The sequence below is a fragment of the Staurois parvus genome, unplaced genomic scaffold (genome assembly GCF_062004578.1).
Source record: "Staurois parvus isolate SC_StPar_1 unplaced genomic scaffold, SC_StPar_1.0 ptg001515l, whole genome shotgun sequence".
Lineage (NCBI taxonomy): Eukaryota > Metazoa > Chordata > Amphibia > Anura > Ranidae > Staurois > Staurois parvus.
In genome coordinates, this window is record NW_028319311.1 from 1,759,617 (window position 1) to 1,786,901 (window position 27,285).

At 45.2% G+C, this 27,285-nt stretch overlaps 1 long non-coding RNA gene across 1 annotated transcript; it reads right to left on the minus strand.

The window, feature by feature from the left end:
- Window positions 1–3,429: 3,429 nt before the first annotated feature.
- LOC149435428 (uncharacterized) lies at window positions 3,430–27,213 on the minus strand. The gene is made up of 3 exons (XR_016308491.1): window positions 27,062–27,213; window positions 18,370–19,162; window positions 3,430–3,660 (listed from the first exon to the last, which is right to left on the minus strand). It is a non-coding gene; the product is annotated as an uncharacterized LOC149435428 (long non-coding RNA).
- Window positions 27,214–27,285: the final 72 nt, after the last annotated feature.

The following is a 27,285-nucleotide window of genomic DNA, read 5'->3' on the forward strand; positions in this document are numbered from 1 at the left end:
CCAATGACCACAAAAGTAAGGAGCATTCTTCCCACTGACCATCACACTAATGTACTATATGTTGTAAATATAATAATTATTAGCAGGGGTTCCTTGAACCCTTAAGTTATTTCAAGGGTTCCTTCATGTTTAAAAGACTGAGAAAGGCTGCCCTACACAGCAGCTCGGAGGGATGTTGGACAAGCAGATTATATCTTGTGTTGTCAGTTTAAAAGAAACCGTACTGTTAGGTTTGTGGCAAGTCTTATTGTTCGGTAAAAGTTGAGATTTGGATTGCAAGCTCTTGTCCTCTGTTATTTTGCCGTATAACAGCTGTATGCTAATGAGTTCTGATTGCTCCTGTGTTGTTCTCTAAATGTAAGTTAATTAAGAGGCGTACACCCTCTTCCTGATTAACGGTGCGAACAAGTATACATGAAGTTGGATTTAATTGCTTCGTGGTAGGTTTCAAAAGCAGCGGGATCACTTAAGACCTGACTCTTGGATGAACCTGATTTTTTTTTTATGTCTGGAAGGGGTCTGGAGCATTGCTAATTGTTCAGCTTTCTTCATTTCAAAAAACTATTTATGATTGCTTAAAGTGGGCCTATGATCAGATATACTGTATATTTTCATGTTAGGCATATGCATGCTAAGCAGGGGTGTCCCTAGGGTTGGTGTCACCCGGTGCGGTAACACTTGGTGACACCCCCTCTGACGATCCCCGCAGAATGGATCGGATCTGCGGAGTGAGCATAATGGATTGGACTCCAATCCATTATGCTCCCCAATCCGCAGATCCCATCCATCCTGCGGGGATCGTCGGCTTTCTTTACAACTTACCTTGTCGTGGAGCGGGTCCGGTGTCACCCCCTATAGGTTGCATTCTGACGATCCCCGCAGGATGGTTCTGATCTGCGGATTGCAGAGCATAATAGATCGGAGTCTGATCCATTATGCTCCACAATCCGCAGATCCGATCCATCCTGCGGGGATCGTTGGCTTTCTTTACAACTTACCTTTTCTTGGAGCGGGTCCGGTGTCACCCCATGAGGTAGGTGTCACCCGGTGCGACACGCACCCCCCGCACCTGCCTCGGGACGCCACTGATGCTAAGTTATGTGTAAATATAACACTTACAGGTATTTTTTTATCTCTCACAGAGATAACAGGACAATGCAGGAGGACAGCTCCTTCTTTGTTTAGGCATCATCCAAGGTCATTATCTACATCCTAGACTAAGATGCCAGCTCAGCTGACACTGCTGCAGCCTCTAACTTTGTGATTTGCTACCAAATTACAATGTACAGTCTGATCATGCGCAGAAGAGACTGAGGAAATGCTTCCTCCTACCTGCAGCCAGGGCCAGGACTAGGGGTAGGCAGAAGGGGGCAGCAGCAGAGAAAGGGGGCAGATCATGAATGCAGGGCAGTAAACCCATTCTACAACATGCACTAATAGTGGGGGAGGGGCACAGTTCTGCATTCTTGCTCTGGGTGTTGGATGAACCTGTCCCGCTACTGCCTGCAGCAGACTGATGACGTCATTTCAGTCTTGGCAAAGACACTAGACTGAGGGACAGCTTTTTATTGACAAAAGGGGGAGCTTTTGTAACAACCCTCCCCCCCCCCAACTATTGCCAGATAATGTGATATGTCAGGAGTTTATTTGTACATATTTAAAGCTAATGAAAGGTCCTCTTTAAAGCAACAGTATAATCATTTTAGTCTGCTTTCCGATAAATGTGTTTTATAAATTACAGGCATACCTCAGTTTACAAATTTAATTTGTTCTGTGGGACTTTTCATATTGCGAAAAATTCGTAAACCGAAACGCGGTCTCCCATAGGAATGCATTGAAAACCAATTAATCTGTTCCGGAGGTCAGAAAAAAGTTAGAAAAAAAAGTCTTTTACCCGTTCAAAAGTCTTTATAAAGTGCACTTTAAAGGCATAAATACTGTACAGGGACATGATTAAAATGTATTTAATTATTATTATTATTATTATTTATTCCAGGTACTTATATAGGGTCATCAATTTACGCAGCGCTTTACATAGATATTGTACATTCACATCAGTCCCTAACCCTCAAGGGGTGTACAATCTAAGGTCCCTAACCCTCAAGGGGCGTACAATCTAAGATCCCTAACTCACATTCATACATACACATACTAGGGACAATTTAGACAGGAGCCAATTAATCTACCAGCATGTCTTTGGAGTTAATTAATTCGTAAATGCATTGAAAACCAATTAATCCATTCCGGAGGTCAGAAAAAAAGTCAAAGAAAGTCTTATCTGTTCAAAATTCTTTATAAAGTGCACTTTAAAGGCATAAATACTGTACAGGGACATGATAAAAAAAAAATCTGAAATGCATTGAAAACCAATTAATCCATTCCGGAGGTCAGGAAAAAGTAAAAAAAAAAGTCATATCTGTTCAAAGCTCTTTATAAAGACATAGTACTGTACAGAGACATGATTAAAAAAAAATTCGTAAATGCATTGAAATCCAATTAATCTGTTCAAATTGCGTAAAAAAAAATTGTAAACCGAGCGATTATTTTCAATTGATTTTCATTCGTAAACTGAAAATTACATTAACTGAGGTGTTCGTAAACCGAGGAACGCCCATATTTTCTTTTATTTTCCATTAAAAAAAAGAATTCTAAAATCTTTATTTCAGGTACTGTATATGACACATGGCAAACCATGGCGAGCTGTCTAACGAGCAGCACAGTGGCTAAGTGGTTAGCACTTCCGCCTGGCAGTACCAGTGTCGGTTTGAATCCCAACCACGGCGCCACCTGCCTGGAGTTTGCATGTTCTCCCTGTTCCTGCATGGGTTTCCTTTGGGTACTCCGGTTTCCTCTCACACTCCAAAGACATGCTGGTAGGTTAATTGGCTCCTGTTAAATTGTCCCTAGTATGTGTATGTATGAATGTGAGTTAGGGACCTTAGATTGTACACCCCTTGAGGGTTAGGGACTGATGTCAATGTACAATATATGTATGTAAAGTGCTGCGTAAATTGATGGCGCTATATAAGTACCTGAAATAAATAAATAAAAATAATGAGAAGAGTGGTGGTGTGCCCCTTCCCAATCATTCATCAATCTTTGTAATCTGATCCCCCTGTTTTTTTGTTTGTCTGTTTAACAAAACAACTGTGAAATAACCTGGAGAATACAGGTGAGGTTCTGATGGGTTTTCTGGCCACAGGTGACAGATATGTTCAGCATCCATACAATATGTTTAATTTTTTTCAGATTAAATTGAATAAAGTTTTAATCGAATAAAACACTGGATATAAAGCAAATATTTAAAGAAAACAAAATATATTTCATAATATTTTAACTGAAGAAAAAGTAAATGTAATATACACTGTCTGTGTGTACAGTATATGTGATAGACATGTATAATATTTTTAGCACACATCTATTAATCCAATACAGCTTCTGTCTGAAGAGATTACGATACGTACAAATCCCTTACGGGCTCATTTATGTCGTATGTCACAATCCGCTGATGTGTCCTTGATTGAGATGACAAAACTGTTCCATTTACTGGAGGTTCAATAGCGGAAGCCACTATAATTACCCAGCATGCAAAGAGTTGTGTACTGTGGTGATGATATATGAGAGCGGTATGTTCTGTCCACAGGCTGCCAGATGTATATTCTGATTTCACAAACGAGAAAATGGATTATTTAAATAAATATGATCACATTCATAGATATAAAAATAAATTTATGGATACATTTATATCTTTAAAATAACGTAAATGTGAATCTAAATCCATTAAGGAAGTAAGGAAAGGTCAGGTTTCCCCGCTGCGGATATCCACCCCTTCCCATTTGTCTAATCAACCATTACCACCTTGACTGAAAGTGATATTAACTCAAAGTAACGAATCCACCCAAGGCTAATAGACAAGAAATTGTTAGAAAATCAATGTGGGAAGCTTGACACTGCCATGGGGAGCATGGCATGGGTACCAAAACAAAATACATTTTTAAAAAATGAAGAAAATGAGGGTTGGGATTAGGGCAAAGAGGATGGGAATAGGTAGGGTGCTGGCGGTGAGGAGAAGGGTTGGGGCGCTAGTGGTGAGGAGGGTTGGGGTGCTGGCAGTAAGGAGGAGTAGGGTTGGAATTGTGGCATTGAGGATTGTTGGGTTGCTGGTGGTGAGGAGGAGATGGGTTGGAATTCTAGCTTTGAGGAGGATTGTTGGGGTGTTGGTGGTGAGGAAGAGGTGGGTTGGAGATCAGTCATTGAGGATTGTTGGGGTGCTTGTAGTGATGAGGAGGTGGGTTGGAATACAGGCACTGAAGAGGAGGAGTGTTGGGCTGATGGTGGTGAGGTGGAGACTTGTTGGGGTGCTGGTGAGGAGAAGGGTTGAGGTGCTAGTGGTGAGGAGGAGGGTTAGGGTGCTGGCAGTAAGAAGGAGGAGGGTTGGAATTATGGCATTGAGGAGGATTGTTGGGGTACTGGTGGTGAGGAGGAGGTTGGTTGGAATTCTGGATTTGAGGAGGATTGTTGAGGTGTTGGCAATGAGGAAGAGTTGGGTTGGAATCCAGGCTTCGAGAAGGATTGTTGCAGTGCTGGTGGTGAGCAGGAGGTGGGTTGAAATTCAGGCATTGAGGAGGAGGAGTGTTCAGGTGCTGGTGGTGAGCAAGAGCTTTGGGGTGAAGGTGGTAAGGAGGTGGAGGGTTTGGATTCAGGTATCTAGGGGGAGGGTGGGGATACTTGTGGGAGGGAGAAAGAAAGGTGGGGTTCAGATATCGAGGAGGAGGTGTGTTTAAGTGCTGGTGGTGACGAGAAGGGTTGGAATGCTGGTGGTAAGGAGGAAGGTTGGGGTTCAGTCATTGAGGGGAAGTAGTGCTGGATTGCTGATGGTTAGGAGGAGGGTTGGGGTGCTGGTGGTAAGAAGAAGAAGAGTTGAGGTTCAGGCACTGAGGAGGAGGGTTGGCGTTCAGGCACTAAGTAGGAGTAGGAGGCTTGGGGCAAAAGCACTGAGGAGGAGGGTTGGGTTTCAGGCATTGAGGAGGAGTGTTCAGGTGCTGCTGGTGAGAAAGAGCTTTGGGGTGAAGGTGGTAAGGAGGCGAAGGGTTTAGATTCAAGTATCTAGGGGGAGGGTGGGGGTACTTGTGGGAGGGAGGAAGAAAGTTGGGGTTCAGACATCGAGAAGGACGTGTGTTTAGGTGCTGATGGTGACAAAAAGGGTTGGAATGCTGGTGGTGAGGAGGGTTGGGGTTCAGGCATCGAGGGGAAGTAGTGCTGGATTGCTGATGGTTAGGAGGAGGGTTGGGGTGCTGGTGGTAAGAAGGAGAAGAGTTTGGGTTCGGGCACTGAGGAGAAGGGTTGGCGTTCAGACACCAAGTAGGAGTAGGAGGCTTGTGGCAAAAGCACTGAGGAAGAGGGTTGGGTTTCAGGCATTGAGGAGGAAGAATGTTTGGGTGCTGGTGGTGAGGAGGAGAAAGGTTGGGTGCTGAGCAGGAGGAAGGTTAGGGTGCTGGCAGTCACGTGGAGGGTTGGGTCGCTGGCGATAGGAGGAAGAGAGTTGAGATGACACCCCACACATGGCGACATATTTTTGCAATATTTAAGGCAAATTACTATTTGCTAAATTGAATTATCAATAATTGAAAAGCTGTAGGTAGCTGTAGCACTTGGAAAACAACCTACAAATATTTAACTAAAGTTTCCTGCAAATAAGAATGGGAGAACATTCCCAAAGCAAGCACAGAAGGAAAGACAGCAAAATACAGGAAACATATGTTAGGTACGGAAGGCAACTCCAAGAACAGATGGTCAGCAGCAAGCAAACGTTGCACTTTGAGCACCCCAAACGTATAAAAGGCCCTATCCACATGGAAAAAAAATAAAACACCATATGCAATGAAAATCCCAAAATGCTACTTCTAAAACAAAAGCAAACTTTCTTTATAGAGACTTAGAAGAGAAAAAAAAAACGCCCTAGTAATATAAAATAATAAACTATGTAACTAGAAAATGAATTAAAATCCCCCCCTTATAAACACTTGCCTGAAACAAAAGCCTAAAAAAAAACAAAAAAAAAAAAGGGACACGCCCTGAGCAAAAAAAAGGGGGGCAATTTATCAATGTTTTTGCCAAAGATTCACACAACTTTCACCCAAGATTCTAGTTGAAACTTATGTAAAATGTGTGAATCTTAGATTAAATCATTGATAAGTAGACCTTTAACAGGTGTATTTTTAAAATATTTGCTGAGATATTAATCCTGCAATGCTGCATATACATTCGTCCTGTGTGAATGCCAGCAAAATAGACAGTTCCTAGTTACAGTATCTTCTCTCCCGGGGCGGATGTTCTTTCATAAGAATAGTCCCGCAGGGGTGGCTAACCTGTGGCTCTCCAGCTGCTGCAGGACTACAAGTTCCATCATGCCTCTGCAAGTCAGTAACTTCCCATCTTTGCAATGCCTCATGGGAAATGTAGTTCCAAAACAGCTGGAGAGCCACAGGTTAGCCACCCCTGGGTGTGATACAGGAAAATACCGCATATGGCCATTAGATGGAGCTGATGATTACAGTACATGAGTATTCATTTTCTATGATCATCAGCTCCATCTAGTGGCCATATTCAGTATCTTCCAGCTGCATTCTAGCCTGTAGAACATCCACCCTGGAGAGAAAATAGCTTAGCAACATTCGATTTTGACAGCATGGCCACAAATAAAATCTACCTGCAGTATTTTAAGGTTGTGCAAGTCAGGCAATACAGTTATTCTTTAAAGTTGAACTCTGGGATGATGCAAAACTAGCCTTGTACTGGAGCTCCCCCCCCGTTCTGCAAGGCTAAATTTAAACTTGGCTCTAGACTGCCACACCTATGTAAAGCGATCTATGTTCAGATTGCTTTTCAGAGACATTTGAACCCTGTTTTAACCCAACATGCCACAACCACCTGCATTACACGTGGTTGTGGAGCGTTTGCAGTGTTTCCCAATTCACTTGAATGGGTTGAATTTGGCAGTCTTAATGCCCACTGAATGAGATAGGAGTGATGGTTTTAGCCGCAGGTGCAAAGCAAAGCATCAAGATCGTACACATCCCCATCCACTGCCTTTGCAGCTTAAGGAGGGGTGTGGTTGGGGGGGGGGTTTGCTAAAAATACTCAACTGTGCATTTTTAATACCCCTTAACTGCAAGTCTTAATGAACCCCAAGAATTGAATGCTTGTTTTTGTCTAGGGCACCAGAAAAAGGGACTTTTGCTTCCTTATCACTCACTCTCCCAGCAGCTGGTACCCTCAACTTCCCTCTGATGCTCCATGTTGTACATGGGCTCTCTACATCCCAACTTACATGATGACGTCACAGCTGCGACTGCCAGTCAGAATGCCAAAGTGATTAGGCTTTGGGGGCCAGTCGCATGGAAGAAAAAGCCTTGAGGGAGTGAGCGATAAGGTAAGTAAAAAGTGCTTCAAACTGGTACCCGAGGGAGGGGGGGAGTTTGGGGGGGATTAGTGAGCTCCACTGCAGGGGTAGTTTTTTCTGTTCCCCAGGGTTCAATTTCAGGCTAACTTGATTTAAAAAGTAACCCCACTTTTGCTGAGAAAAAAAACATTCCCCTCTGGGAGATTTATGTACATTGCAAGGATTGCAGATTCCTACCTTTTTTTTATTCTGAAGAAATAGCTGTTTGTCTGTGTCCATGTGCAAAGTGAATGTGAATGGGAGTGCCTTTACAATTATCATTCAGCTGCTGCACTTTCAGGACTCTAATGAGGAAAGGGCAGGGTCTGCATCCTTTAGATTTGAATTCCCTCTGGGTGGGGTGGACTCGCTCAGTGCACATGGGGCCTTTTACTGGAAACTTTCAGAATAACAGTTCTGAAACAAAGTGCACAATCTGTTCCTTAACCCCTAGACGCTGAGCGCACGCAAATATGTGGCCTCTCGGAGTCTAGGCCTTGACACCGAGCGGCCACATATTTGCGTGCCATTAGAAAATGCATATGTGCTGAGAGCACGTGCCCTGCGTGCTCCCAGCACATATGTCCATGACTCATGGAAAGGTCCCGATCTTCTCTTGCGATCGGGACCTTTTCTGATCATGTGACCGCCGCGATCACATGACCCTAAAGCCCCGCCCACCTCCCGGCTTCTGAAACTCTTAAAGGGCCAGGAAGCGCCGGCAAAAAGGGGTTAAACTAACCCCCAAATCAGACTTGTGGATGCCTCAGCGTACCTGCACAGGCAAAAATCCATACAAACATGGCCTGGAGGGACTGCAGGACCCAGCAATCCCCCTAGATGTGGAAGGCTCCTAGAGGCAGGCGAGGCTCTCTCTGGCATCTGTGAGGTGGCTGGAGATTACATGCTATGTCTTGTCTGCGTCTCTTCACATGCAGACTGTCTCGCTGGGCAGAGCCCTCCTCCCTTTTATATTAGCACAGGGAGAGAGGCAGAGCTCAGTAGAAGGTGCGGGAAACAGATTAACTTTTCCCCTCCTGGTTGGGGCAGCAACTGTGGAAGGTTCCTAGAGGCAGGCGAGGCTCTTTCTGGCATCTTTGAGGTAGCTGGAGATTACATGCAATGTCTTGTTTGTGTCTCTTCACATGCAGACTGTCTCACTGGGCAGAGCCCTCCTCCCTTTTCTATTAGCACAGGGAGAGAGGCAGAGCTCAGTAGAAGGTGCGGGGAAACAGATTAACTGTTTCCCTCCCGGTTGGGGCAGCAACTGTCACTAACTGTCACTAACCAGCATCTCAACCTGCTTACATGTATCTTAGTGCAGACTTCTGGGAAAATCAGTGAGCCAATAACACAAGTGGGAAATTACATTTCCTGGGGGGGTGGGGGTTCTGTACAGGGGCAAACTGACAACTCATGGGGCCCCCAGACAATAGGGGATCATGGGGCCCCTGTGTCCTTGCCCAAACTCAAAAAAGCCTATGAAAAAGGTACCAGGGTATGTCATGGGGCCCCCTACTGACCCCGGGCCCTCGGGCAGTGCCGAGTTTCCAAATGGTCAGTCCACCCCTGGTTCTGTATATCATCTGTGTACAGAATGCCTCCAGGTTTCCATATTGCATTTTACAGAAAATGACAGCAGATGGAATAACATTCAATTACATTATGACTGTCGTAGCAATCGTAAAAACTATATTTTTTTTTTATTTGCAATTTTTTCACCCCAAGAAAGTGGAGCTACCCTTTAAAGCTGATGATTTGGACTCATGCCATCTGGGACTGGTTCTCTTTAGTATCCAGGCATTTTTATTGCAAAGTCACATAGTAGAAGTTTCATAAAAAATGAATATTGGGTCAAAATGACTTTGAGAAAAACTTTACAATAACACAGAGTGAGCACTTGAGAAAAAGATGTCCATTTTCCCGTCTCAGTTATTTTCTGGGGCACAAATCGCCTTCTCTGCCTCAACACTGCAGGTACCAGAGATTGTTCAAAACAATATGAAAATGTGTGATATTCTGAATGCCAACCCCTAAATGTGAAAACAGCTTCTTAGCAGGACAGAAAACAAAATGTATTCTTTTTCCTTCCGTTCCTCATTGCTAACATATTATGTAATGATTTCAGCCACTTACATCAGCCCTGACCAATGGTGCAACAATAGCTATAGCAGCCCGTGCAGCTGCAATGGGCCCTGGAAGTAGGAGGGGACCCCATTAAAGGATCTGTTGAGGCCATTTAAACATAGAAAGCCTGTGCACATGGAAAGATAACAAATGCCCATCATTGTATTATTAAAGATTGAGAGGTTGCTGTGATCTGTACCCCCTGTGAAGTTTCCAAGAAGAGCTGACGTCAGATGTACAGGAGGAGACTTCAGATTCAAAGGTCCCCCTTTGTAGGCTGAGCATTGAAAAAAATGTGATTAGCTATTTAGCAGTGTAGGTGTATTGCTCTCAGAGCTTCCAATCATCCCAGCCAGCACTGAAATTAACCCTATATGCCTAAGCAGTCTTCCTCGGACTTAGATACAATAGAGCAGTGGTCTCCAAACTGTGGCCCAGGGGCCGGATGCGGCCCTTTACTTGCTTTTAATCTGGCCCTTGGGGCATTATTTCCCCCATCAGCAACAGTGGGTCATAGTTCCCGGAATTGATACCAACAATGAGGCACTATTCCTTCCACTGACACCAATGATGGGGCACTATTCCCACCACTGACACCAATGATGGGGCACTATTCCTCCCACTGACACCAATGATGGGGCACTATTCCTCCCACTGACACCAATGATGGGGCACTATTCCTCCCACCGATACCAATGATGGGGCACTATTCCTTCCACTGATACCAATGATGGGCCACTATTTGTTCCACTGACACCAATGATGGGGCACTATTCCTTCCACTGATACCAATGATGGGGCACTATTTGTTCCACTGACACCAATGATGGGGCACTATTCCTTCCACTGACAATAATGGGGCAATATTCATCACACTGACAACAATGATAGGGCACAGGGGCGGATTGACCATTTAGGCACTCAGCCCCATGAGATGCCCCTGGCACCTTTCATAGGCTTTTTTGGGTGTGGCTTGAGTGTGGGCGAGAACACAGGGGCCCCATGATTTCCTATTGCCCGAGGGCCCCATGAGTTGTCAGTCCGCCCCTGATAGGGCACAATTCCTCCCACAGACACTAATGATGGGGCACTATTTCTCCCACTGACACCAATAATGGGGCATTATTCCTCCTACTGAAACCAATGATAGGGCACTATTCTTCCAACTGACACTAATGGTGGGGCACTATTCTTCCCGCTGACACCAATAAGGGGGAATTATTCCTCCTACTGAAACCAAGTATAGGGCACTATTCCTCCTACTGATAGCAATGATGGGGCACTATTTCTCCCAATGACACCAACTATTCCTCCCATTGATACCAGTGATGGGGCACTATATCTCCCGTTCATACCAATGATGAGGCATTGTTTACTCCCACTGACGCCAGGACATTTTCTTTTCCTAATGGCCACAGTCCCCCTAAAGTCTGAACTGGCCCTTTCATTTATAAAGTTTGGAGACCCCTGCAATATAGGAATGGACGCCGCTCAAACCAGCACCAGGAGTCCAGTATGTAGGATAACCTCTGCCACCGCTCTGGCCATGCCCTCTGACACGTTTCGTCCCGCCCACCAGGGGCTTGATCAGAGATGTCATCTCTGTGATCAAGCCCGGAGGGCACGATCACGTTAGAGCGTTGCCGGAGCAGTGGCTGAGGCCATCGTACATACCGGACTCCCAGGGCTGGCCTGAGCAGCGTCCATTCTTCTATTGCATAGAAATCACTAGAGCTATTCACGGACGCTGCTCCCTCTTTCAATACCGGCTGGGTGATCTCTTCCTGCTTCCCAGCTTGGAGCGGCGCCACAAGCTTTTTCACGCAGTCCTTCTCGGGCTTAAAGGTCTCCTCAGCTAAAAATTTAGTTTCTTTGTAGTTTTGCAGCCATGTTTAACCACACAGCCAGAGGGGGCCATAAACACGCCATGGCCATGATGCTTTGCAAATTTAATGTGGCTTGTTGACTTGACGGCAGCACCTACTGTATAACTAAGTACATTCCAGTATATATACTCTAGTATGTAGGCACTATAGCTTTCACACAAATCAATCAATATACACTTATTGGGATTTTTTTAAATTAAAGACATGTAGCAGAAGACATTTTGGCCTAAATTTATGAAGAAATTAAATTTTTTTAAATTTGATATGTTTTATAGCAGAAAGTAAAATATATGTTCAAATAAGTTGGTGCAGCGCTAGACAGTAATACATATTGATAAACATATTGCCATGCAATTACAAATGAATGTGGATAGGTGATATCACCTTAAGGTGATTAATCGTGATATATAGTTCAAAATAATAATCGTGTGGATCAATCAGAGATCACAATTCCAAAGTGTGTGGACGTCCTGATCCGGGAGTGACAACAAGTGCAAGCCACACGAATGGGTAAAAAACGCACTCACCAGATGTGCGTTTAAAATGCACAATATAAAATCCTGCGTCATCAGGTTATAGAAAGGTCATCAGATCTCGGGTCAGGTTACCATAGGAATCACTATCCCAGCTCCACAGAAAAGGTCACCAGAAACCGCTACCAGGTATCACCTTCAGGGTCATCTATCCTCCAAAGGGGCACATGTATTCAGGGTATGCTGTGGTTAGATGTCCAGTTGCTGTTGCCCCACTGACGCGTTTCGTGCATTGCACATAGTCATAGGGATAAGGGTGTAAGCCTTTTGCATTTTAAACGCACATCTGGTGAGTGCGTTTTTTACCCATTCGTGTGGCTTGCACTTGTTGTCACTCCCGGATCAGGACGTCCACACACTTTGGAATTGTGATCTCTGATTGATCCACACGATTATTATTTTGAACTATATATCACGATTAATCACCTTAAGGTGATATCACCTATCCACATTCATTTGTAATTGCATGGCAATATGTTTATCAATATGTATTACTGTCTAGCGCTGCACCAACTTATTTGAACATATACTATTGGAGGTTTTCTTTTGGTCGCCTTTCGGTGTATCAGCTGCTTATTTATTTGAATACATATACATATATGTGTGTATGTATGTGTGTATATATGTATTTATATATATATATATATATATATATATACAGTCATGGCCGAAATTGTTGGCACCCTTGATATTTCTCCAGGAAATCATGTATTTCTCACGAAACGTATTGCATTAACACATGTTTTGCTATACACATGTTTATTCCCTTTGTGTGTATTGGGACAAAACAAAAAAAGGGAGGAAAGAAAGCAAATTCGACATAATGTCACACAAACCTCCAAAAATGGGCTGGACAAAAGTATTGGCACCCTTTCACAACTGCAGATAAATAAGAATGTTACAAGCATGTGATGCTCCTGTAAACTCACCTGGGGCAAGTAACAGGTGTGGGCAATATAGAAATCACACCTGAAAGCAGATAAAAAGGAGAGACGTTCACTTAACCTTTGCATTGTGTGTCTGTCTGTGCCACACTAAGCATGGACAACAGAAAGAGGAGACGAGAACTGTCTGAGGACCTGAGAACCAAAATTGTGGCAAAATATCAACAATCTCAAGGTTACAAGTCCATCTCCAGAGAACTAGATTTGCCTTTGTCCACAGTGCGCAACATTATCAAGAAGTTTGCAACCCATGGCACTGTAGCTAATCTCCCTGGTCGTGGACGGATGAGGAAAATTGATGAAAGATTGCAACGCAGAATAGTCCGGATGGTGGATAAGCAGCCCCAAACATGTTCCAAAGACATTCAAGCTGTCCTGCAGGCTCAGGGAGCATCAGTGTCAGCGCGAACTATCCGTCGACATTTAAATGAAATGAAACGCTATGGCAGGAGACCCAGGAGGACCCCACTGCTGACACAGAGACATAAAAAAGCAAGACTACAGTTTGCCAAAATGTACTTGAGTAAGCCAAAAGCCTTCTGGGAAAACGTCTTGTGGACAGATGAGACCAAGATAGAGCTTTTCGGTAAAGCACATCATTCTACTGTTTACCGAAAACGGAATGAGGCCTACAAAGAACAAAACACAGTACCTACGGTAAAATATGGTGGAGGTTCAATGATGTTTTGGGGTTGTTTTGCTGCCTCTGGCACTGGGTGCCTTGACTGTGTGCAAGGCATCATGAAATCTGAGGATTACCAAAGGATTTTGGGTCGCACTGTAGGGCCCAGTGTCAGAAAGCTGGGTTTGCGTCCAAGATCCTGGGTCTTCCAGCAGGACAATGACCCCAAACATACGTCAAAAAGCACTCAGAAATGGATGGCAAAGAAGCGCTGGAGAGTTCTGAAGTGGCCAGCAATGAGCCCAGATCTAAATCCCATTGAACACCTGTGGAGAGATCTTAAAATTGCTGTTGGGAAAAGGTGTCCTTCCAATAAGAGAGACCTGGAGCTGTTTGCAAAGGAAGAGTGGTCCAAAATTCCGGGTGAGAGGTGTCAGAAGCTTATTGATGGTTATAGGAAGCGACTGATTTCAGTTATGTTTTCCAAAGGGTGTGCAACCAAATATTAAGTTAAGGGTGCCAATACTTTTGTCCAGCCCATTTTTGGGGTTTTGTGTGACATTATGTCATATTTGCTTTTCTGCCTCTGTTTTATATTTGTTCCAATACATACAAAGGGAATAAACATGTGTATAGCAAAACATGTGTTAATGCAATACCTTTTTTGTGTGAAATACTTGATTTTCAGGAAAAATATCAAGGGTGCCAACAATTTCGGCCATGACTGTATATACACCTTTTGTTGTTCTTTTGGTAGCGCTCACTAAAATCTCTTTTATTAGAAAGTAAAATATATTGTTTTTTTTCCAAAAAATTTCAGTCTTTTCCGTTTATATGATAAAAAAATAAAAAAAACCCAGTAGTGATAAAATACCACCAAAAATTTTGCTTGGGTACAGCATTGCATGACCGCGCAATTGCCAGTAAAATTGGAACAAAGCCAAAAAAAATGTCCTGGTCATGAAGGGGGCAGGGGCGGACTGACCATTTGGAAATTCGGGCACTGCCTGAGGGCCCAGGGTAAGTAGGGGACCCCATGAGATGCCCCTGGTACCTTTTTCATAGGCTTTTTTGAGTTTGGGCAAGGACACAGGGGCCCCATGATCCCCTATTGCCCGGGGGCCCCATGAGTTGTCAGTCCGCCCCTGGAAAGGGGTAAAACTTTCTGGAGCTTAAGTAATTAATTTCAATAGTTTTATACAGAGCAGGGGGACACGTAGCAGGAGAGAAGAGGTTATCTCTGCCGTGGCATTGGTTTTTGGCCTGGTGTGTCCCTCGCTTCCTCTCTGGATGGTCCAGTGCCTGAAACGCCATCACCTGACCTAGGCAGGCTGGGGGATGCGGTTTGCCGCTGGGGAACTTATGGTGCCCTAAGTGGGATAGCATGCTTGATAAGTTTATTACAGTTGTGATACTTCCACATCGGTCCCCAAAGAAGCAGCAATTTTACCTTCGAAATGCGTCGGACTTGGGAATGCTGAAGAATGTACAAACTCCGTGATGGGACGTTATATAGGATGTTTTTAGAATTTTCTAAACATTTGGGCTATGGTTTTATTATGTAATTAAAGTGGTTCTAAAGGCTGAAGGTTTTTTTACCTCCATATATTCTATGCATGAAGGTAAGAAACCTTCTGTGGGCTGCACCCCCACAGCCCCCCCAATACTAACCTGAGCCCCCTCTCGATCCAGCAATGTGCGCCTCAGAGCTCCCAGGTCTCTCTCTCCTCATTGGCTGAGACACAGCAGCAGGAGCCAGAGAGGTCAGCCACAGCCAGAGAGGAGAACCATGGCTCTATGTGTCTTATGGACACATAGAGCGGGGCTCGGGAGTGAGCATGCACCAGTGGCCCCATAGCAAGCAGCTCCCTGGCTATAAATCATTAAAGCGGAGTTCCAGCTGTTTTTGTGTTTATTAAAAGTCAGCAGCTACAAAAACAGTAGCTGCTGACTTTTAATAAACACACACTCACCTGTCCCAGGGTCCAGCGATCTACTCACCCGCGCCGTCTTCTCTCTTCTCTCCACGGTGACGACATCTCGACTGTGGTCACCAGGCTATGACAGTTTGCGGCTTTCCAGCCTGGTGCCCACTGCACATGCGTAAGTCGCGCTGTGCCTCCTGATTGGTCCGACAGTCTTCTGGGACCTGTGAAGGTTCCTGGAAGACTGCGACGGGAAAGAGAGGGCCAAACCTCTGGCTCACTTCTGAGCCGGAAGTGGGAGCAGGTACCTGTCAAAGCCAGGTATCGGCTCCCCCTCCAAAAAGGTGCCAAATATGGCAGTGGAGGGAGGGAGGAGGCAAACAAGCGGCGCTTCCACTTTTGGGTGGAAGTCCGCTTTAGGGTCTACATGTTATATATTTTAAATTTACATTTTTTATTTTTATTTTTTAATTTTAATTTTTAATTTTTATTTTTTCACCAATTTTCAGGTCACTATAAGATCCCAGAGGATTTATGTATCACTATTCATGTTTTTTATGTATCACCATTTATGATTATTTATAATATTTGATCATTTATTTATCTATACATGGTATTTATGAGCGCTACACCAATTTTATATGTTTTAGCACCATTCACTTATAGGTATTAAGTTGTGGGTGTCAGCAGCCAATTTTTGATGTTTTCCACTCCATAACGCAGGAGGTTTATATCAATGTTATATATTTTGAATACCATGTCATACAGTCAGGTCCATAAATATTGGGACATCGACACAATTCTAACATTTTTGGCTCTATACACCACCACAATGGATTTGAAATTAAACTAACAAGATGTGCTTTAACTGCAGACTGTCAGCTTTAATTTGAGGGTATTTACATCCAAATCAGGTGAACGGTGTAGGAATTACTACAGTTTGCATATGTGCCTCCCGCTTGTTAAGGGACCAAAAGTAATGGGACAATTGGCTTCTCAGCTGTTCCATGGCCAGGTGTGTGTTATTCCCTCATTATCCCAATTACAATGAGCAGATAAAAGGTCCAGAGTTCATTTCAAGTGTGCTATTTGCATTTGGAATCTGTTGCTGTCAACTCTCAAGATGAGATCCAAAGAGCTGTCACTATCAGTGAAGCAAGCCATCATTAGGCTGAAAAAACAAAATAAACCCATCAGAGAGATAGCAAAAACATTAGGCGTGGCCAAAACAACTGTTTGGAACATTCTTAAAAAGAAGGAACGCACCGGTGAGCTCAGCAACACCAAAAGACCTGGAAGACCACGGAAAACAACTGTGGTGGATGACCGAAGAATTCTTTCCCTGGTGAAGAAAACCCCCTTCACAACAGTTGGCCAGATCAGGAACACTCTCCAGGAGGTAGGTGTATGTGTGTCAAAGTCAACAATCAAGAGAAGACTTCACCAGAGAGAATACAGAGGGTTCACCACAAGATGGAAACCATTGGTGAGCCTCAAAAACAGGAAGGCCAGATTAGAGTTTGCCAAAGACATGTAAAAAAGCCTTCACAGTTCTGGAACAACATCCTATGGACAGATGAGACCAAGATCAACTTGTACCAGAGTGATGGGAAGAGAAGAGTATGGAGAAGGAAAGGAACTGCTCATGATCCTAAGCATACCACCTCATCAGTGAAGCATGGTGGTGGTAGTGTCATGGCGTGGGCATGTATGGCTGCCAATGGAACTGGTTCTTTTGTATTTATTGATGATGTGACTGCTGACAAAAGCAGCCGGATGAATTCTGAAGTGTTTCGGGAATATTATCTGCTCATATTCAGCCAAATGCTTCACAACTCATTGGACGCTTCACAGTGCAGATGGACAATGACCCAAAGCAGACTGCAAAAGCAACCAAAGAATTTTTTAAGGGAAAGAAGTGGAATGTTATGCAATGGCCAAGTCCATCACCTGACCTGAATCCGATTGAGCATGCATTTCACTTGCTGAAGACAAAACTGAAAGGAAAATGCCCCAAAAACAAGCAGGAACTGAAGACAGTTGCAGTAGAGGCCTGGCAGAGCATCACCAGGGATGAAACCCAGCGTCTGGTGATGTCTATGCGTTCCAGGCTTCAGGCTGTAATTGACTGCAAAGGATTTGCAACCAAGTATTAAAAAGTGAAAGTTTGATTTATGATTATTATTCTGTCCCATTACTTTTGGTCCCTTAACAAGTGGGAGGCACATATGCAAACTGTTGTAATTCCTACACCGTTCACCTGATTTGGATGTAAATACCCTCAAATTAAAGCTGACAGTCTGCAGTTAAAGCACATCTTGTTCGTTTCATTTCAAATCCATTGTGGTGGTGTATAGAGCCAAAAATGTTAGAATTGTGTCGATGTCCCAATATTTATGGACCTGACTGTAGATATATTATTTGTCATTGTGAAATAACATATTTCATGCTCTAATTTTAGTTTCAATTTCTCTGGGAAAAAAAAGGCTTTGGCAAAAAACGGAAACAATTGAGTACCATTTGTGATACTTTTTCTATTTGCAATTTTTCAGGACAAGTTTTGGGGTGTAAACCCTTTTTCAAGGTCCAAGCAATACTAATACACCTCTCGGAACCTGAAGAAGGGGGGTACACCCAGCGGTGTATTTAGGTTTTGTGCTGCTCTAGGCAACACAAAAATCGAAGAGAGAGCGTGACACTAACCAACACCAAACAACCCCCCCCCCCTTGGCCAAGAGGGCCTTCCACTGCCCCCATATATTTGCCACCATGCCACCCCCCCCCCCCTCCCAGCAAGAGAGAGAGAGACACATTCCCCTTCACATCCCCAGGAACGAGAGTCAGGCTCTGCATACACAGTCAAGCAGCCCACAATCTCTCACAGATCCTACCTGGTCCCCACGCCGCGTGTCTCTTCTTCTGTCCCTTCTTCTACCACCCCCCTGAAAAATGCCGCCCTAGGCAAATGCCTTGTTTGCCTTGTGGTGAATACGCCCCCTGGGTACACTCTGAAAGTTTATCTTGAAAAATTGTATGTTAATGCAAATAAAAAAAAGTATCACAGATGGTGCTCAATTGTTTCTGCCACAAGTACACTAATATGGCTACAATCACCTCGAAAAAAAAAATGGGAAAAAAATATTTTTTTTAATCCAATTTTTCTGTTTCTTTTTTCTAGGCCTTCACATCTCTAGTAGTGAATACATAGCAGATAATTACTGTGTTGTTTTGCTGTATTCCATGATGAAGGTTTAACAGAATATATGCTATACAATTCAATTGTAACAATAAACCTTTGCAGTCACAGCCGACATGATTTCTTTTTTTTTTTTTCCTGGAAACCATAAAGCTTCTTGGAATGCAGTGATATCAAGTTTTATACAAAGCAAAAGAAAAAAAAAATATTCTTTAAAAGTGGGTTTAGATAGGCTTTGCTTGTTCTAGTATCTATGGTGCCGAGTCCTCTCTAAGGTCACATGCCGGTATGAATCACTGGAACATAATATGTTCTGGTACTTTCCACCTCCTGCAGACTTCTCCGCGCTTCTCCTATATTAAATGTTCTGTGTATTCATTACTGGGTCCTTGGAAACAACTAATCCATTAGGAGCGATGGGAAAAGCAGGCTCTCTTCTGTAGCATTCAGTCATATTTATATTCATCTCTATTTGTGCCAGAGAACTGCTGCAGAAGAAGAAGAAAATGGCATGAGCAGATGATGCGTAGGAAAGAGAACCGTTTATTCAATAAGAGGGAAAGAGTGACATTTTCATGTAACATTTCATTATAATCCCGTCCACTATAATCTAGAAAATGCTGGGCTTCGTTCAGGGGCAGACTGACAACTCATGGGGCCCCCGGGCAATAGAAGATCATAGGGCCCCTGTGTCCTTGACCAAACTCAAAAAAGCCTATGAAAAAGGTACCAGGGGCATCTCATGGGGCCCCCTACTGACCCCAGGCCCTCGGCAGGGCCTGACTTTCCAAATGGTCAGTCCGCCCCTGGCTTCGTTAAATGTCTGGCCTGAAAATAAATGCAGGACGGTGTTTTAAAATATACTTGCTTGCCATTTTCAACCTAAAAGCCTTACCTAAGAGCAGGCACATTCCATTATTTGCTATCACCTTAAAGCGGAGTTCCACTCACCCTGACAAAAAATAAAAGTCAGCAGCTATAAAAACTGTAGCTGCTGACTTTTAAAATACAGCCACTTACCTGTCCCTCGGTCCTGTGGTGTGTCCCCCGCAACCCGTTTCACCGGCCATCCTGTATTCCTGGAGGCCGACATCTTCAGTGTGGGCACCCAGCTGTGACAGCTTGCGGCATCACAGCCGGGTACCCACTGAGCATGTGCGAGTAGCGCTGCGCATCATGAATGGTCCTGTAGTCTTCTGAGACCTTTCACGTGTCCCTAAAGACTACAGGGAGGGAGGACAACTTCCGCTTCAGATCGCCTAGGCGTTTGGACCGGAAGTGGGAGCTGGTACCTGTCAAATTCAGGTACCCGCTCCCCCCCGCCCCCAAAGGTGCCAATCCTTAATGGGGAGCAGGGGAGCAGTCCTTAAAGCGGAACTTCCCCTTTTGGGTGGAGCTCTGCTATAATTAGCCAGAATAGGCTCCGATGTGTTCCCCTCTGGAATTAGTTTCACTTGATTACTGAGGCTGGTCATACACTATACAATTTTCTTACAGTTTTCTGTCCAATTTCCTGTAGATTTACCTTCAACTATGTAGTGCAAGAGCCTGCCTAATTGGATACAATTGAAAGTGTTGTTAGGTTTGACCTCATAATATATGGTTTTTGGTAAATCTAAAGCAAAAATCTCAGGAAAATTGTATAATGTATGGCCAGCCTTAGGCTTGAGAATTTTGCTTTAGCTTTACCTAAAACCATATAATATGAGGTCAAACCTAACAACACTTTCAATTGTATCCAATTAGGCAGGCTCTTGCACTACATAGTTAAAGGTAAATCTAAAGGAAATTAGACAGAAAATTGTATAGTGTATGGCCAGCCTAAGGGATCTATGTTAAAAGAATTCGATGGCAAATGTGACAAGAGTCCGGCCTTTTTTGACAAATTCTGACCATATTTTCCTAGAAACTGTGATTTTTTCCCACTTTACGGAAACCACCACCCATAACCCACCTCCAAATATGCAGATACCACCCATCATACCCACTTCACAGGTTATCCCGCCCAGGCCCTGCCTCTAAATATCACCTACTAGTGCTCCAGATCCCTGGACCTAAAGTGGTTGTAAAGGCTCAAGGTTTTTTTTCTTCATGCATGCAATGCATGAAGATGAAAAACCTTCTGTATGCAGCAGTTCCTCAGTCTCCCCCCTAATACTTACCTGAGCCCCATTGCAATCCAGTGATGTGCACAAGATCCTTGCCTCTCCGGGGACTCTCCCTCCTCATTAGCTCTGACAGCAGAAGACAATGCTGTCAACCACAGCCAGTGAACCAATGAGAGATGGGGTGGAGCTGTGGCTCTGTGTGTGAATGGACATGCAGAGCAGCAGCTTGAGAGTGAGCCTGCTTGGGTGCCCCCTAGCAAGCTTATGCTGAAGTTTATGGAATGCCCCAATGAGACACCACCTCTAAATATGCAGGTACTACCCATCACACCCACTTTACAGGTTAGTATCACCCACTCATATCCCCGATCCCCAGATGTAATGCCTTTTTTGAGTTACTACATATGTGGAATTACTCAAATAAGGTTGATGCTGTGATCCAGGCACCGAGTAATGGTAGAACAAAGGATCAATATGTGGTACTGTGCAAGCAAATCTGGGACAATTGACACCTAGCAATTGCTCTGTGCTAAGAATCCATTACAGCCTTCTAACCCCAGAAGAATCCTTGAAAAATTGTTAGGGCCTCAGGCAGGGGCGGACTGACCATTTGGAAACTCGGGCACTGCCCAAGGGCCTGGGGTCAGTAGGGGGCCCCATGAGATGCCCCTGGTACCTTTTTTATAGGCTTTTTTGAGTTTGGGCAAGGACACAGGGGCCCCATGATCCTCTATTGCCTGGGAGCCCCATGAGTTGTCAGTCCGCCCCTGTTGCTGTTATGCAGCTGGCTCTGCCAAGCGATCAGATAGGAGGTCGATCAGTCACAACTCAAAAACCCCCTATCAACCTCTGAACGAATCCAAGGATACCATGGAAGCCTGGTTGAGAATGGCTGCTCTCTCATCTCAAAACATGGGTGGTATGTGGGAGCAAGTTATTCAAACACAACTCAAAGAACCACAAGCAACCTCTGGAGGGCTCTTTACTCCATTGAACTCTGGCTGAAAATGGCTGCCGGAGTTTTATCACATCTGAGAAAGGTGGGGGGTTATTGAAGAAGGTCAGTCAGTCACAGCTCAAGGAACCCCTATCAACCTCTGGAGAAACCCTGGTTGAGAATGGCTGCTCTATCTCATGTCAGAAACTTGGGCAGTATGTGGGAGCAGGTCAACCAGTAATAATGCAAGGAACCCGTAGAATCCTCTGGAGGATCCTAACATTTCATGGTTGAGAATGGCTGCTCCTGCAAATCTCAGAAGGTTGGGCAGTATGTGGGAGCAAGTCAATCAGTAACAACTCAAGTAACCCCTAGCAACCTCTGGAGGACTTTAGGATCCCATGGAAACCTGGTTGAGAATGGCCACTATTTCATCTCAGAAAATTGGGCAGTATATTGGAGAAGGTCAGTCAATCACAACTCCAGGAACTCCAAGCAACTTTGGGAGGAACCCTGGTTGAGAATGGATGCTCTTTCTCATCTCAGATATTTGGGCAGTGTGTGGGAGCAGGTCAGTCAGTCACAAGTCAAGAGACCCCTAGCAACATCTTGTTGAGAATGGCTGCTCTATTTCAAGTAAGAAATTTGGGTGTTAAGTGGAAGCAGGTCAGTCAGTCACAACTCAAGGAACCCCCAGGGTTCCATAGAACCCTGGTTGAGAATAGCTGCACTGCCACATCACAGAAGGTTGGGGGGTATATTGGGGTAGGTCAGTCGGTCACAACTAAAGGAACCCCTAGGATTCCATAGAACCCTGGTTGAGAACAGTTGCTCTATCTCATCTCAGAATGTTGGGCGATATATTGGAGCAAGTAATTTGGTCACAATTCAAGGAACCCCTAGCAACCTCTAGAGCAGGGGTGTCAAACTTAATTTTATTGTGGGCCCCATCAGCATTATGGTTGCCCTCAAAGGGCCGGATGTCTCTGTAAAACTAAATGTCCAACCCCCCTCCCTACATCAGAAGTCAAAACCCCCTCTTACATCACTCCTTTAACCTTGTGATGCTGTTGGGAAAAAGCTGGGGATGGAGCTGGGAAGCAGAAAGTGCAGGGTCTGGAGAAGGACAAGAGGAGTTCTGCAGTCAGCTGCCAAAGTCAGTTGAATGCAAAGACCAGGGGAGTTGGAGTCAAGGATTTGCTGTGACTGCAAAGAGGCAGAGGATTTGGTAGAGGAACTCTATCTTCTCTCCTGCTGACTTCTAAGACAAGGTGGGGGCAGAGATGAAGGGGGTGCCACAACTGCAGGAGAGGTGCGAAGGCCACATGAAGTAACCTGGCGGGCCAGATTTAGCCCACAGGCCTTGTGTTTGACACATGTACTCTAAGGGAACCCTGGTTTGGAACAGCTGTTCTATCTCATCTCAAAAAGATGGGCAATTTGTGGGAACAGGTCAATCAGTTAAAACTCAAGGAAACCCTAGCAACCTCTGGAGGACCCTAGGGTTCTATAGAACCCTGGTTGAGAATGGCTGCTCTATCTCATGTCATAAAGTTGGGAGAAATGTGAAAGTGGAGACTTTTTTTTTTAGGCAAGCTATAGAGGACCTCACTCCTCCCCCACCACTCTATCCAGAACTAAGAAATTGTAGCTGAAGTTACACTTTTGGCTTGCTTTTTAGTTAGAAACAAATTAACTTTTTAAAATAAGATGAAGTCTTTCCAAAAGATTTTTTTTTCCAGTTTGTCAATATTTTTCCCTCTGAACTGACTGTAAGCACTGAGAAAATGTTACAAGGTTGCTAAATAGACATTGCTACTCATGGGGCCTCCAAACTGGCACTTGAGAGTACAATCAATTCCTCCCATTGACTTATTTTCCTTCCACATAAAGCAAGGCGCATAAGTGAAACATGTACCATCCCATTCCACGCTCTCGTTTTATCTCGTCCGGATCTTCGATCATTTTGCCATTCAGGCTGCTCACCATAGAGATTTATAGGCTTTTCCATCTTTTCACCCCACATTTCAGAAATAATTGACAGGCAGGCTACTGTGAACACTCTTCAATACTGTCTGTGATCCATATTTATTAGCACAGAGCAGGCCACAGGCTGTCATTGTCTGATGAGTGCAAAGTATCTGTCGGAAGCTCAGAAAGTGACAACGCAAAGACACCTGGGCTCTCTGAAGCCACCATGCCGCAATCCTCATCCCCTCCCTCGCCTGCATACCACTACCTTCATTTGTACCTTTGTGCATAGTTCTCCTTTAACCTTTTCTTCTCCTTTAACTTTCTCTCAAAGGAGAACGTCAGTCATGTCAAAAATACACAGTAGTCTTTAGCAACATTCTCGGTATCAGGTTATATGACCTTGCCGCAGTGGTATAGCATGGGTTGTCAGCGCCTGGGGCAAGTAGTTTTCGCCCCCTAGCCCTAATTTACTTATTGCAGAGCATCCAACCTATAACCCCAACATTACACCGCTATGTCAGGGTGATAGGCTGGCTGGAAAGAATGACAATTAAAATCTGTTAAAACTCCTTAATAAACTCCTTAATATGCCAATTGCCCACTCGCCAACTTTCACAAATCCTCCCACCACATGCTTTAGAAATCCCCCCCCCCCCACACAAACACACACACTTTTCACAGCTCTCACCTCTTCACAAATCCCCCCTCCACACGCTTTAGAAATTCCCCCACACAAACACTTTTCACAGCTCTCTCCTCTTCACAAATCCCCCCCAACATTCTTCACCACAAGGCCCCCCCACACACACACACACTCTTCACAGCACTATCCTCTTCACAAATCCCTCCCCTCACAGCTCTCACCTCTTCACAAATCCCTCCCCTCACAGCTCTCACCTCTTCACAAATCCCTCCCCTCACAGCTCTTATCTCTTTACAAATCCCCCCTCCCCACAGCTCTCACCTCTTCACAAATCCCCCCTCCCCACAGCTCTCACCTCTTTACAAATCCCCCCCTCCCCACAGCTCTCACCTCTTCATAAATCCCCCCCTCTCCACAGCTCTCATCTCTTCACAAATCCCCCCTCCCCACAGCTCTCTACTTTACACACAAATACCCCCAAGCCTGCCCCACAGCTCTCAGCTCTTCACAAATCCCCCCCCCCACACACACAGCTTTCACCTCTTCACAAATCCCCTCTCCCCACAGCTCTCTCCTCTTCTCAAATCCACCCCACAGCTCACTATTCACAAATACCCCCCCAGCTCTCACCTCTTCACAAATCTCCTCCTCCCCACAGCTCTCACTTTTTCACATATCCCCCTTCCCACAGCTCTCACTTCTTCACATATCCCCCTCCCCACAGCTCTCTCCTCTTCACAAATCGAGCACAGTGGCTAAATGGTTAGCACTTCCGCCTGGCAGTACTAGGGTTCGAATCCTAGCCACGGCATCTCCTGCCTGGAGTTTGCATGTTCTCCCTGTGCCTGTGTGGGTTTCCTCCGGGTACTTTAGGTTCCTCCCACACTCCAAAGACATGCTGGTAGGTGAATTGGATCCTGTCAAAATTGGCCCTTGTATATGAATGTGAGTTAGCGACCTTAGATTGTACGCCCTTTGAGGGTTAGGGACTGATGTGAATGTATAATATATATGTAAAGCGCTGCGTAAATTGACAGCACTATAGAAGTACCTGAAATAAATAATAGATAAATAAATCCGCCCTCCCCACAGCTCTCTCCTCTTCAGAAAGAGCCACATCTCACTCTTCACAATTTCCCCTCTCCCCACTCTTCACAGCTCTCTCCTCTTCATATATCCCACCCACCCCCACACAGCTCTCTCCTCTTCACAAATACCCCCCTTCCCGCATCTCACTCCTCTTTACAAGTATCGCCCCTTCCCCCAGCTCTCACCTCTTCACAAATACCTCTCCCCTCCACAGCTCGCTCCTCTTCACAAATTTCCCCTCCCCCCACATATCTCTCCTCTTCACAAATCCCCCTCCCTCCACAGCTCTTGCTTCTTCACAAATCCCCCCTCCCCACAGCTCTCTCCCCTTCACAAATATCCCCACACCCCCCCCCCACTCTTCACAATTTCCCTCCATTCTTCACAGCTCTCTCCTCTTCACAAATCCCCTCTCCCCATATCTCTCTCCTCTTCACGAATCCCCCTCCCTCCACAGCTCTTTCCCCTTCACAAATACCCCCCCCCACACACACACTCTTCATAATTCCCCCCATTCTTCACAGCTCTCTCCTCTTCACAAATCCCCTCCCCCACAGCTCTCTTCTCTTCACAAATCCACCCACAGCTCTCCTCTTCACATATTCACCCCCTCCCCACAGCTCTCACCTCTTCACAAATCCCCCCTCCCCACATCTCTTTCCCCTTCACAAATACCCCCTTATTCTACACAGCTCTCTCCTCTTCACAAATCCCCTCCTCCCCACATCTTTTTCCTCCTCACAAATACTTCCCCTTCCCACAGCTCTCACCTCTTCACAAATCCCCCATCCCCACAGCTCTCACATCTTAATAAATTCCCCTCCCCACAGCTTTCTCCTCTTCACAAATCCCCCCTCCCCCACAGCTCTCTCCTCTTCACATATCCATCCCCCTCCCCACAGCTCTCTCCTTTTCACAAGTACCCCCCTCACGCTTCACAATCCCCCCCCCCCAATTTCCCCCCACTCTTCACAGCTCTCATCTCTTCACAAATCCCCCCTCCCCACACACACACACTCTTCACAATTCTCTGCCCCCCCTCCACCCCACGCACTTCACAATTCAATACCCGCACCCCCCCCCCCACCCCCCCACCCCCCACACACACACACGCACCCTTCCCTCTCACAGCTCACCTTTTCACAAATCTCCCCAACACCCAGCTATCACCTCTGCACTACACCTCCAGACTCCTCACAGCAGCCTCTCTGTACAAGCACCCCACTTCATTCTCTCTACAGCTCTCTCTTACCACTTCAAAAGAGCCTTACATGGGTGTCCCTCTAAATTTTGTGCCCATGGTGACCACATCGGCTGTCCCCCCCACCACCACGCTAAGCCATAGACTTGCTGTTCTTCCTTCTGATTGTGAGCTACACGGGTACCAGTGATGCCAACCTACCGTATTGAAATTCATTGACACAACATTCAAATTTTACTGACACAGACAAGTTTTTCCTGGCATTTCCACAAGTTCAAAAATGCAAATTTCAGTATTTAGGCTACAAACTTCATTTTCGATATAGCATATAAGTAGCTCAGAGACTGGACGCAGGAGGGCGAGAAATGAGAATGGGCGGGCACACACATGAGACTCTCACAGTGACGCTGACAGCAGATGATGATGACACCTCACCAACATGACACGTCCCTTCCTGGGTCACAGTGACAGTCTCTCTCCATGCCAGGTGGTCCCTTCAGTCCACTCCAGTCCAAACAGTAATGACAGTCCCTCTCCCGGCTTGCCTTGCTTCCATCTCGCAGACCCACCCCCGAGGCTCCCGCCACTCAGCTTGGCTCTCTTACACAATGACATCACATGACACACTCAAGCCCTGCCTCCGCCAGACCCGCCCCCCC